The 12,802-nt window shown below is 37.0% G+C and overlaps 1 pseudogene; it reads left to right on the top strand.

Annotated features, from left to right (window-relative positions):
- Positions 1 to 976: 976 nt before the first annotated feature.
- LOC111742162 lies at positions 977 to 1,095 on the top strand (annotated as a pseudogene).
- The last annotated feature ends 11,707 nt before the right edge of the window (positions 1,096 to 12,802 follow it).

Below are 12,802 nucleotides of genomic sequence, written 5' to 3'. Positions count from 1 at the left end.
CTTCTGAACAACAACCGAGAGAAAGAGACTGAATAGAGAAGGATGAGAAACCACAAATGTCTTTCAGAAGCTGCCAGAGGACCTGAGAAACATTATTGTTTACATACTCTACAACTTCAATGGGCCAAGTGGGAGCTCTATTTCGGTGCTTCAGCCTACCTGGAAGATCGCTACAGTGTATTCCCATCTACATTGTCCAGAGCCTTTGCCTCCAAACACAGGGAGCAACAGGAACTACAGTGCTTCATCACAGGCACCTGGCTTCGCTATTTAGAGATGCTTCAGCCTTTCAAATCAATGCCACAGGTATCATAAGCACCTGCCCAGCTCCAAACAGCTTCCGTAAACTGCCCAGTACATAAAGCCTCCACAGAGGTTGCTTCCACAGAAGACCACATCCTGCACACAAAACAAGAGAGAGACTGTATGGAGAAAGATGGGGAGCCGTGGGAGCTCACCAAAGACTGTGGGACTTCTCCAGGATCAAAGGCACCAGTGAGCACCATGGTTTCTATCCCCATCTACCTCCTTTGGAGGCTCTATTCAGGTGCTCTGTCCTACCTGCAAGGTCGCTGCGGCATGTACCCGGACATGCTGCCATAGCCCATTTTAGCTCCAAACAAAGGGAGTAAGCAGGATCAATGAGGAATTACTACAGGCATCTACCCTCCTCATGCAAAGCCCCAGACACCTTAGGCAGCCAATCGGCTGCTAATTGTCTTCCAAAACCACTTATCATATACAGCCTACGACAGAGGTTGTTTCTATTAGAGGTTGCTTTTTTAAGACTGGGAGTGATAGTTATTTTGTCTGATTCATAAAAACAAACATAGAAAATAAAACAAAATGAAAGACAGGAGGATACCTCTCAAGTGGAGAAACAAAAAAAAAATTCCCTGCAGGTGGGGGGGAGGGAGGGGGTGGGGTACTAAGGAAAGAAAGATAAGTAATTTGCCTGATAAATAATTCAAAAGAAGTCTATGGCCATGGCACCTTGAACAAGCCCAATCTCGTCTGATCTCGGAAGCTAAGCAGGGTAGGGCCTGGTTAGTACTTGGATGAGAGACCACCTAGGAAGACCAGGTGCTGTAGGCATAAAAAATAAGAGATTGTAAGCTGACAAGGTCCTTGCAATCTATGAGGTCAACCAAGGGTTACTTCAGCTAAAATAAAATAAAATAAAATAAGAATTCAAAAGAAATGATCATAAGGATCATTTCTTATGATCATTTCTTTTGAATTCTTATTTTATTTTGAAATGATCTTGGTTAGATCAATTATCTAACCAAGCTTGAGAGTGAAATAGAGAAACTTAAGGAGAACTTTGACGAAGAGGAAGTATAATTAAGAACCAAACAGACCTGAAGAATACAATAACTGAAATGAAAAGTACATGAGAAGGAATCAATAGTAGATTAGCTAATACAGAAGAATGGGTCAGTGACTTGGAAAATAGACTAGTGGAAATCAACCAATCAGAACAACAAAACAAAAAAAAATGAGAAAAAAAATCCCAGGATAGTTTAAGGGACCTCTGAGATAATACCAAACACTCAAACATTTACATTATAAGAATCTTAGAAGAAGAAGAGAGAAAGAAACAGAAACTTTATTTTTTAAAAAAATAATGGCTGAAAGCTTCCTTAATCTGAGAAAGAAAATAAACATCCAGGTCCATGAAGCACAGAGAGTTCCAAACAAAAGAACCCAGAGACCCAAAGTTGAGATAAAGAGACAGTCTTGAAGAAAGCAAGACAAATGGGTTCAGAACAAAAGAAACCCCGTAAGTCCATCAGAAGATTTTTCAGGAGCAATTTTACAGGCCAGAAGGGAATGGCGGAACATCTTAAAGTGCTCAAAGAAGGGAAACTACAATCTAGAATAGTTTACCCAGCACAGTTATCATTCAGAGTTGAAAAAGAGATAAACAATTTCCCAGACAAACAAAAACTGATGGCGTTCATTACCATTAAATCAGCTTTATAAGAAATATTAAAGGGTCTTCTCTAAGCACAAAAGGAAAGGCCAAAACCAGACCAGAAATGAGAAAATGTGAGAAAAAAGAATATCTCACATGTTAAGTAAATATTTAATACATACAGTGAATCAGATATTTAAAAAACTGCTATGAAGGTTAAAAGGAAAAGTGCCAAACTCAACCTAAACTGCAATAAGTAGTTAGGAGACACATGGCATAAAAAAATTCTAAAACATGACATCACTAACATAAGGCGTGGAGGTGGGAATAAAAATGTAGATCTTATAATAATGTAATCAAACTTAAAATACATTGCTATTAATATAAAATAATATATATAAACTTCATGGTAACCAAAAACCTACAAAAGACATACAGAAAACAAAGAGAAAGGAAATTAACAAAATGCTAAAGAAAAATAGCAAACCACAAAGGAAGAGATCAAGAGAAGAAAAGAACAGAGAACTATAAAAACAACCAAAAAAAATAAAAAATAAAACAAAGCAGTAATAGGTACGTACTTACCAATAATTACTTTAAATGTAAATGAATTAAATATTTCAATAAAAAATGGGTGCCTAAATGGTTTAAAGGTATTACCCATCTCTATGCTGATTACAAGAGACTCACTTCAAATGGAAAGATGAACACAAACTGAAAGTGAAGGGATGGTAAAAGATATTCTATGCAAATAGAAATAAAATTAAAGCTGGATAGCAATACTCTATCTTACCAAATAGACTTCAAAATAAAAAAAATGTATAAATCAAAGGCATTATATAATTATAAAGGAGGTCCATCCAAGGAAAAGATATAATAATTGTAAATATATACACATCAATATAAAAAGCAATTATTAATAACATAAAGGGAGAAATCCACAGTAATATAATAATAATATCACACTCATCTTTTTAATATCACACTCACCTTAAAAGACTGATCATCTAGCTAGAAAATTAATAAGTAAATAATGGTTGCAATGTCACATTAGACTAGATTGATTTAATAGATATTTATTGAAAATTTCATCCACAAAACTGAAGAATGTACACTTTTTTTAAAAAGTGTACATGGAACATTCTAAAGGCTAGATAACATTTTAGGCCACAAAACAAGCTTCGATAAATTCAAGATGGTTAAAATCATAGCAATTTTTTTTTTTCTGAGCACAATGACATAAAAAACAACTAAGAAAGAAAACTGGAATAAAACACAAATGTGTGGTGACTAAACAACATACTACTAAACAATCAATGGATCAAAGAAGGAATCAAACAAGATATCAAGACTATCTCAAAAAAAATGAAACCAAAAACACAACTTTTCAAAGTTTATGAGATGCAGCAAAGGCAGTCTGAGAGGGTAGTTCACAGCTATACAGTCTACCTCAAGAAACAAGAAAATCTCAAGAAAATAAGTTAACTCTACACCTAAAAAAGCTACAAAAAGAAAAACAAACAAAACTCAAAGTAGAGAAAGAAGGAAATAGCTAATATCAGAGTAAAAATAAATGAAATAGAAATTACAAAAAAATAGAAAAGATCAACAAAACTAAAAGCTGGTTCTTTGAAAATTATAAAAACTGACAATCTTTTAGACAAACTCATTAAGAAAAGAGTCAAAATAAGCAAAATCATAAATGAAATATGCAAAGTTATATCTCACACCACAGAAATACAAAGAATCATTAAAGAATACTATGAACAATTGTATACCAACAATTTTGACAGTCTACAAGAAATCGATTAATTTCTAGAGGTATATAATTTTACGGTACTGAATCAGGAAGAAATACAAAATTTAAGGAGATTAATTACTAGTAATAAAATTGAACTATTAATAAAATATATATAGATATATATATATCCAAGAACAGATAGCTTCACAGGTGAATTTTATCAAACATTCAAGGGTTTTATTATATAACAGACTCACAGCTTATATAGTACCCAGTAGTGAAAAGTTGAAATCTTTTTTTACTAAGGTCAGAAATAAGACAGAAATGCCCACTATCACCACTACTAATTAACATAGTACTGGAAGTCCTAGCCACAGCAATCAGACAGAAAAACAAACAAACAAACAAACAAACAAATAAATAAATATAACATCCAAATTGGGAAAGAATTAAAACTCTCAGCATTTGTAGATGACATAATTCTATATGTAGGAAACATTAAAGATTTCACCAAAAACTATTAGAATACATGAATTCAGTAAAGTTACAGAATACAGAATAAATATACAGTAATCTATTGTATTTCTATACACCAATAATAAATGATCGAAAGGAGAAATTAAGAAAACAATGATAGTTGCAATTGTATCAAAAAGCATAAAATATCAAGAAATAAATTTAATCAAAGAGGTAAAACACCTGTCATCTCAAAACTATAAGGTACTGAAGAAAGAAATCAAAGAAGATACAAATAAATGGGGAAATATGCTATGCTTATGGATTGGAAGGATTAATATTATTAAAATGTTCTCACTACCTAAAGCAAGAATCAATGTAATCTTTATTAAAATACCAATGACATTCTTCTCAGAACTAGAACAACTAATCCTAAAATTTACATGTAACCACAAAAGAAACTGAAAAGCCAAAGAAATCTTGATAAAGAAAGAAGTGGGAGGTATTATATTCCTGATACCAAACTATACTACAAAGTTACAGTAATCAAAACATTATGATAATGGCATAAACATGGATATATAGATCAATGGAATAGAATAGCCCAGAAATAAGTCCATGCTTATACAGTCAACTAATCTACAATAAAGGCAGCACGGCTGCAATGGAGTAAACACAGTCTCTGAAATAAATGGTGTTGGAAAAACTGGAGAGATACATGTAAAAAATAAAATTGGACCACTTTCTTACACTGTATACAAAAATAAACCCAAAATGGATGAAAAACTTAAATGTAAGACTTGAAACCATAAAACTCCTTAAAAGAAAAGATAGACGGTAGACTTTTTGACTTTGCTCTTAGCAATATTTTTTGGATATATCTCCTTGGGCAAAGACAATAAAAGCATAAAGAAACAAATGAGATTACATCAAACTAAAAAGCTTTTGCATAGCAAAGGAAGCCATTAGCAAGATGAAAAGGCAACCTACTAAATAGGAGAAAATATTTGCAAGTGATCCATCCAATAAAGGGTTAATATTGAAAATGTACAAGGAACCCATACAATTTAACACACACAAACACAAAGAATCCCATCGAAAAAGGACAGAGGACCTAAATAGACATTGCTCCACAAAGGGTATATAGAAGGCCAATAGATATATGAAAAGATGCTCAACATCACTAATCATCAGGAAAATTAAAATTAAAACCACAATGAAATATAAGCTCATACATGTCAGAATGGCTATCATCAAAATCAACAAACAAGTGTTGTCAAGAGTGTAGAGAAAAACAACTGTCATACACTGCTGGTGGGAATGCAAATTATGCAGCTATTATGGAAAACAATATGGAGGTTCCTCAAAAATTAAAAATAGAGCTTCTATATGATCCAGCAATTCCATTGTTGGGTATTTATCTAAAGAAAACAAAAACTCAAATTTGAAAAGATATATGCACCCCCGTGTTCATTGCAGCATTACTAGCAATAGCCAAATGTATGGAAGAAATCCGGGTGTCCATTGATAGATGAATAGATAAATAAGATATGAGACATATAAGAATAAAATTTTGTCATTTGCAACAACATGGACGGACCTAGCGGGTATCCTCCTAAGTGAAATAAGTCAGAGAAAGACAAATACCATATGATTTTACTTATACGTGGAATCTAAAAACAAACAAGAAAACTCACAAAATAAAACAAATGAATAAACAAAACAAAACGGAAAAGACCCATACATACAGAAAACAAGCTGATGGTTATCAAAGGCAGGCAAGTAAAGGATGAGGTAAAAGAATTCTTCATTGGGCTTACATATAGCAATACTGACTGAAATTGGGAAAAGCACATTGACCAACCTGATTAGCCAATATTAATTAACAAATTCAATAAAAAATTAAAAAATAAATAAGACAATATAAAAGGAGGCCAGTATGCTAGAAAGAAACAGACATATATGATCTAGGGGACAGTATTCCAGAGAGAGGAAGAGCAAGTTCTAAGGTCTCGATGTGGGATTGGCTGCCTGTTTGAGTTACAGATACAGGGTATGTTCCTGCAGTGTAGAAAGATTTCTTCTCTTGTCCACTTGTCACTAATAAGAATTGTTGTTGCTTAGACCAGAGGGAGGATCATGCCCTGGGCCAGCAGAAGGACACAAATTCCATTTGGAGTCATGGTGCCATTCATCACTCTAGGAAGGTGGTTGCTCATTACCCTTCTGGGCGAAAGTCAGTCAGCAAGCCCAGGTTAGCTCAGGCCATCTCTCCCTGGGGAATCTATATAATCCACATAGCTATTTGGTTTTGTTTTTAAATTACAACAGTGGTCTTTCATTACATAAATTCTAAGTAAAATTAATAAAATTACATAAGGGATTGATTGCCACAATGACTTACAGAATGTTCCAAAGGAGAAAATAAATAAAAAAAAGGGTTGGAGTAAAGGAACAAGATAGTTCAGTTGATGTTAAGCTGACCCTTCTTTATTTCTCAAAAAGTCGCATTCAAATCTCTCTTTGCATTGGGATGGCTTATAGTGGTTGGATGTTTGTTATGAGAAAATGACCACCTTTTCTGCTATTCTTTCAATCAAGTCAATGTAGTTTATGACAATAAAAGAGACAAATGCAAAATCATCAGAGTCTCTGCTCCCTGATAAAGCATAGGATCTGGTAAATGACATTAAACAGAAGAATAGAGGATGTATTCTAATTCCGATGAAATAATCAGCTTTTCCTTCCTTAAGCCCTACTACCCCTGCTTTTGCAGAAGGGCAATAGCTAAAGGATATGTGATGATGTTCAAGGCAACAGAACCCAGAGTATTTCAGGTAACATTTATTCTGAGGAAGTTATTCTTTTTCAGGTCTGAAAAAGAGGACTGGGTCCTAGAAGGGAATTGATGGTGCTGCAGTTGACAATGCTGTTTTGTTTTGTCTCTATTTCAACATGCTTTTCCTGTTCAGAAAGTCATGCATATAATATCTGGCTTACACAATAATATTTAAAGTGCCCCACCAGCCAGCCACGCAGGAGACTGGGGTTTCTCAAGGACAGTGACGTATGTACTGAGCACTCACTGTAAAAATGCTATGCTTCTTGAAGGAACATTTTCTCTTATCTTAATATTTGGCCTCCTAGGGTCTGGGACAATATATATGAATGCAAGAGATTGAAGTTAGTGTCTCAATAGTTTTTTCTGAAGAATAGCTCCTACAGGTAAATCTGAATCCAGCCAAGATGGCATTGGGGTGGGAAGGAGTCACAGTAGTTGTTCAACGCACATGCTCATCATCTTTTCCTATAAAAAATTTCATACATTTGGCATTTCACGTACACAGTTAATTAATTATATATTTCCCAGTTTCTCTTTCTAAATCATGTTTGCTTCACACTTACCTTCAGACTGCTCCCAGTGTCTTGGTTCACGGCTGGGACTGTAAAGACAATCAGGACTCCACTTTGCCTCTAAAGACTCATAGTCTCCATTAACAAACAGGTCAGGCCTGGGAAGGGCACAAGGTGTGTGATCTGCTCCTGCTTCATGCTCACTTAGCTGCCCATAGTGGATGAAAAATAAGAGGCAAAGCAACTGTGACTCACACACTTATCAGCTGAGAAAGTCACATTCTGTTATAGACTCTAAAGGATGATAAGAGGGAAGAGAATGAGAAAGTTCTGATATTGTGGAAACCCTAGAAAATATTGGAGTGAAAGACTGAAAGTAAAGAAGGCATGTTCGATGGACTTCAGAACAGCCACCTGGAGTGGCTGCGAAGGAGGAGAAAGTCATGTTAATGTGACACCTAAGCAGAAAATTACTGCACACTAGAATCATTATCAAGTAACTTTAATGTAGGGAGGAGGCAAGAGAATTAAAATGTTAATCGAACTACTTTCAGAGACTAAAATATGTTGATCAGCCCTGCAGCCCCGGCCAGGAAGACACCTTCAGAACAAAGGAAGATTTCTACTGGGATTGCTAATAACCCATTTCCCCACACCTGTAGAAGGAGAAACAGAAAAAACAGTCTTTAAGGGGCTGTCCTACACAAATAAAATCATTCATTCCCTATGACTAAAACCATTGGGAACCTATGGATTAAAGGCTGGGAACTGCCAATCCCTCCTTTCAGGCTATATACTCTTCTCCTTCCCTTTCCTCACTGTATGTCCATATCAAAGGAACTAAAGAATGATATATAAACTGAATTCTCTGAACATTTGGGGTCCCTCTCACTTTCTGTCTCTGAGAGGAAACCACACTGTCTGTGGAGAGTTATCACTTGTCTAATAAACTTTCCCTTTAACTCTGACTGGCATGTGTTGAATTCTTTCTACACTCTTTGCCAGAGGACCCTCTTCTTGTCCTGGTGCAGGGCTTGGTCCCATACTCACTCAGAGAAATTTGCCCTGTCCTGCTTCAACAAGTCCTGACACCCAGGCTGCATGCAGACTGATTGCACCAGAACCTTGGGCTGGGGCCCAGACATGCTTAACATTTCTTGAATGTCTCTGTGTGCAGCCACAACTGAGAACCTGTAAACCAGAGGGTCTCAGTGGTAGATTAGTCTCACACAGCTACTGTTGACATTCAGCCATTTCCTGCCTTCTTGCTTCAATTTCCAATTTCCAGAGAGGAAATTCCAGCCAGATTCCCTCTCCCCCAGGAAGCGTCCCTATCTACCCTGACTTGGGAATATATTTCCCTCCCAAACCAGAATTTTTTCTTTGATTCTCTTAAAGCACATTAAGCCTTTTAATTATACAGACATAAATGACAAACAGTAACTCACAATGACAAATTAACAAGTGTACATATGCTACAAGGCTTTAGGGTCCAGAAACCCAGTTCCAGGTGTTGTACAAAATGTTTTTCATGCATAATTGCACTAAAACCTCACAATCATTCTATGAAATAGAAAACTGCATATTCCTTTTTCCAGACGGGAAAACAGAAGTTTAGAAAAGTAACTGGCAAAGATCATTTGTCATGTCTTAATAAAGATTGGGCATGAGCCCAGTTCTGTTTGATTAGAACCTTGACCTTAATGACAGTATTGTAATCACAGCACCTAGTTCTATCTTGTTTTTAACAAGACTCAGAACTAAGGTCTAACTCTTGTATACACCACTTATGAGCAACACTTGAGAAACACCACTTACGAGTAACATTTGTGAACGCTTAATTGCTACCCCTTAAAACCCCACCCCAAATCTTGGATTGAGAGAGACAGATCCAAACCTTGCTTCCTGTCTCTTTTCTAGTCGATGCAAAAATAAAGCTCCTTTCTTTTCTCCAAAGACGGTGCTATGCTCCTATGTGCATTGGGAATAGAGCCTTTGGTATCAGTATAACATGGTCATATGGAAATATCATAGGATCAGATAATGGCCATGCTTACTCATGGTTGTCTTTTTGATGTTGAGGCTCAAGCCTCAACCCAACACAACTCTAGTCCCTATGGTCCTTCTTCACCATGGTCACTCATCACACCTGGATGATGTTTTGGGGGCTAAAGATTGAATCCAGACAGACCAAGGCTAGAGTAAAAGTACTCCAAATTTAAACTGTGTGACCTTGAGTGAGTTACTTCTTTATCTCTTTGAGTTTTACTGCTCATATATACAATGAGGATTTTTTTCAAAGCATTGTAAATGAGGGCTAAAAGGGAAAGCACATGAAAGCCTATTAAAATGCAAATGCATAACAGACTCCTAATAGATGGTAGTGAATGGGGGAGTGGATGATTTGCATTTCTGATATGCTACAGACACAGAACTCTGCTCAGCTTACCTGCTCTTTGGGGCACTGCCTCCCATGAGACTAGAATGGAAGCTTGTATAAACCTTAGTCTTGGCCCAAAGAAGGAACACGATTGTCCCAGAGCCCTCGCTCCAATCACTGAGGTCAGCACCACTCTGTGTCTATGCTCACCTTTGACATGGTGGATACTTCTGGCCTTGTTTCTCTCTGCTCTCTCCCCCTGTGCCACCTTCACTGCTTCCTAACTTTCTGTTAAAACCAGATTACTAAGTATGTAATAACTATTTTTAAAGAGTAATCACTCTTGAATAAACATTAGGGATTTATACCCAAGATGGAGATAGAGCTTCAGGATAGGAGTTTTGTAGCTGTCCCTTTGATCCCTCGAAGACTCATGTACTGTGGGAGGGGTTGCAGTGCTTCATAGACACCAGACAACTCTTCCTGGAGCTTGTGTTCATGTGCCCTGAGAACCGTAAAGCAACAGACAACCATGGCCTGCTTTCACATACTCAAAGCTTACTGAAAAATCAACAGTATTATTTTTATTTTAAATAAACATACATGCACACCTATATCTCCCCCCAACACAAATTCACTCACAGAATTTCATTAATATTTAATATAAAATATAAGACTTCAGACATATTTCACACTTGGAGTAGGTTATTTATGATTAAGACCCTATGCCCAATCTGAGTTTATATCCGATTGCCTCCTACATTAAGAATGTTTAGGTAAGAAGAATGTTTAGGTGAGCAGCCTTGGGGGAGCTGTGTAGAAGCAGAGGCCCAGTGGTCAGAGAAAGAAATCTGTTATCTCAGTTCAAATTTGAGCTCTGTTTCCAGAGAGTTGTAGAAATGTCATCATTTTTACATGTAAAAAGAAATGCTGTGTTGGTTGTTCTGTTTGCTTCCCCACCCTCCATCTACATTCACACATTTTTCTGCCCTGTTGTGGGTTCCAGAAAGCTGACCTTGTGGAATGCATGCCCTGAGAAGCAACTCTGAGGTAACTCAGGGCAGAAGAAGAGGAACATTGAGAGGTGTCCCCTGCACACTCCTGCCTTCCTGTGGAGTCTTGGCAGTGACCACATTTCTCTATGGCCTTAGCTCCTACTGGGAATCTCCTTTCCAGCTGTAAGTTCTTGTTAAGTTCCAGAAACACTGTTTTCTCATGCCAGGGGGAAGAGTTTCTCTCTGAGATTAGTCCTAAGGCCTGATGAAGTTTCACCCTCACTTACAGGCTCCTGTAACCTGGTCCACACCATCTGCACATCACTCATCCTAAAGCTTTTCTTGGTTTTATACATACTGAGTCATTACTTTCCTGCCTCTCTCTGACTAATGAAGTATTAATGCCTAAGAGTTCTGGATTGTTTAGGTTATGTGCAACGTCGTGTTCACTTAATACGTACTGAATAGGTGGCTGCTATTGTTATATTCTGTGTTTACTTCTGGGTAAGAGACAGGTGACCAGGAGATTCTGTGCTAGAAGTCACATGTGCTAGTATAGCCACACTGCTCCAGGGATTTGGCACACCAAATGGCTGCTCTCTGTCCTGCACAGGAAAAGAACATGTGCAATATCATGCATATTTTCTGCGGGTTTTCCCTTATTCGAGCTTCTTCGCCTCAGGATTTGTGGGCTATAGAACAGAGATGTTCTCCCTCCTCAGCTCTATGTGCCCCACCACCGATTATCGAGACAGTAGATGATAGTGGTTATATTGAGCTAAGAAAAAATACCACAGTGTGACAGAGAATCCTGGGGACCTGGTACAGAGAGGCAAGGGACTGCAAACCACAAAGGTATCAGTAGAAAGAACTGACCAACCCAATGACCAATGCTTCTCTGAAATTCTGTTAATGATGGTTGCTAATTTGGCTTCTGGGAATCTTTTTGTCTTACTGGTTAAAGATGTATATATTTCATAATTTTATGTTTTAATTAATCATTTTATGTTGTACATATTATCTTGACTTATAAATTCAAATGGGGTCTTGGAGGTTCTTTAATTGGAAATGCATTCCATAAATATAAGATTGTTATTAATTTTGATTATTAATATTTAATTTTAAAATAAATAGTTAACCTCATTAATTCCATCTTTTAATAGTGTATCCAGAACTCTTATTTTTATTCATATATAACCCAGAACACCTCACTCTTCTGAGACTGTTGTTTGCTTTGAAATGTCAAAATTTATGTCACTTTTGCATTCAGTTTTTGTCTTTGCAAGGGGTCCTATTAGTAAGTCACAGATACATATAAGAACTGATATGAGCAAAAGTAGAAATTATTGAACAAATGTCAGGTAGTGACAGAATAGCGAGGGGCAGTAAACCTGGCTTGTAAATAGGCAGGAGTCAAGAGAGGTAAAAAGCAGGATGAACACCCTCATCCCAACACTGCATGAGTGAGGGACACCACTGCCCTCATCACTGAATTCAGGTCACTGAAGTCACTGCCAAGACTTCCGCACTGGACATAGGCCCAGCCCCTGCTACTGAATCCAGAAACTAGATATTCTTCCTCCATCCTCAGTCACCAGAGAATCTTCTACCGTAGCCATTCCCATGTGACACTAATTCTTGGTCTGACACAGTGGTACATGCATCTATCTCATTGAGTCTTGGTCACATGCCCATGCTCTGATGCAAGGGAGGCTGAAAGAAAGGCTTCTAGACCGCTCAGATCTCTAACAGAATCACATAATAATTAGACAAAAATTTCAGCTGCTGGGACTTTAAAAAGGACAGAGGTCTAGTACAATGTCATTTCTTACGATCTTTCCCATGTTGTAAAATAGTGCGGTCCCAGTGCCTATACTACAGATAGTGTCTTTGAAAATAGCAAAGCTATTCCATTCAGCTATGAATGGCAAATACCTTTTTTCTGTTAAGAGATTTTT

This window comes from Pteropus vampyrus, unplaced genomic scaffold (genome assembly GCF_000151845.1).
Source record: "Pteropus vampyrus isolate Shadow unplaced genomic scaffold, Pvam_2.0 Scaffold87, whole genome shotgun sequence".
In the NCBI taxonomy this organism is placed as follows: Eukaryota; Metazoa; Chordata; class Mammalia; order Chiroptera; family Pteropodidae; genus Pteropus; species Pteropus vampyrus.
The sequence above is the reverse complement of the archived record's forward strand: the minus strand, read 5'-3'. Positions and strand labels throughout refer to the sequence as shown.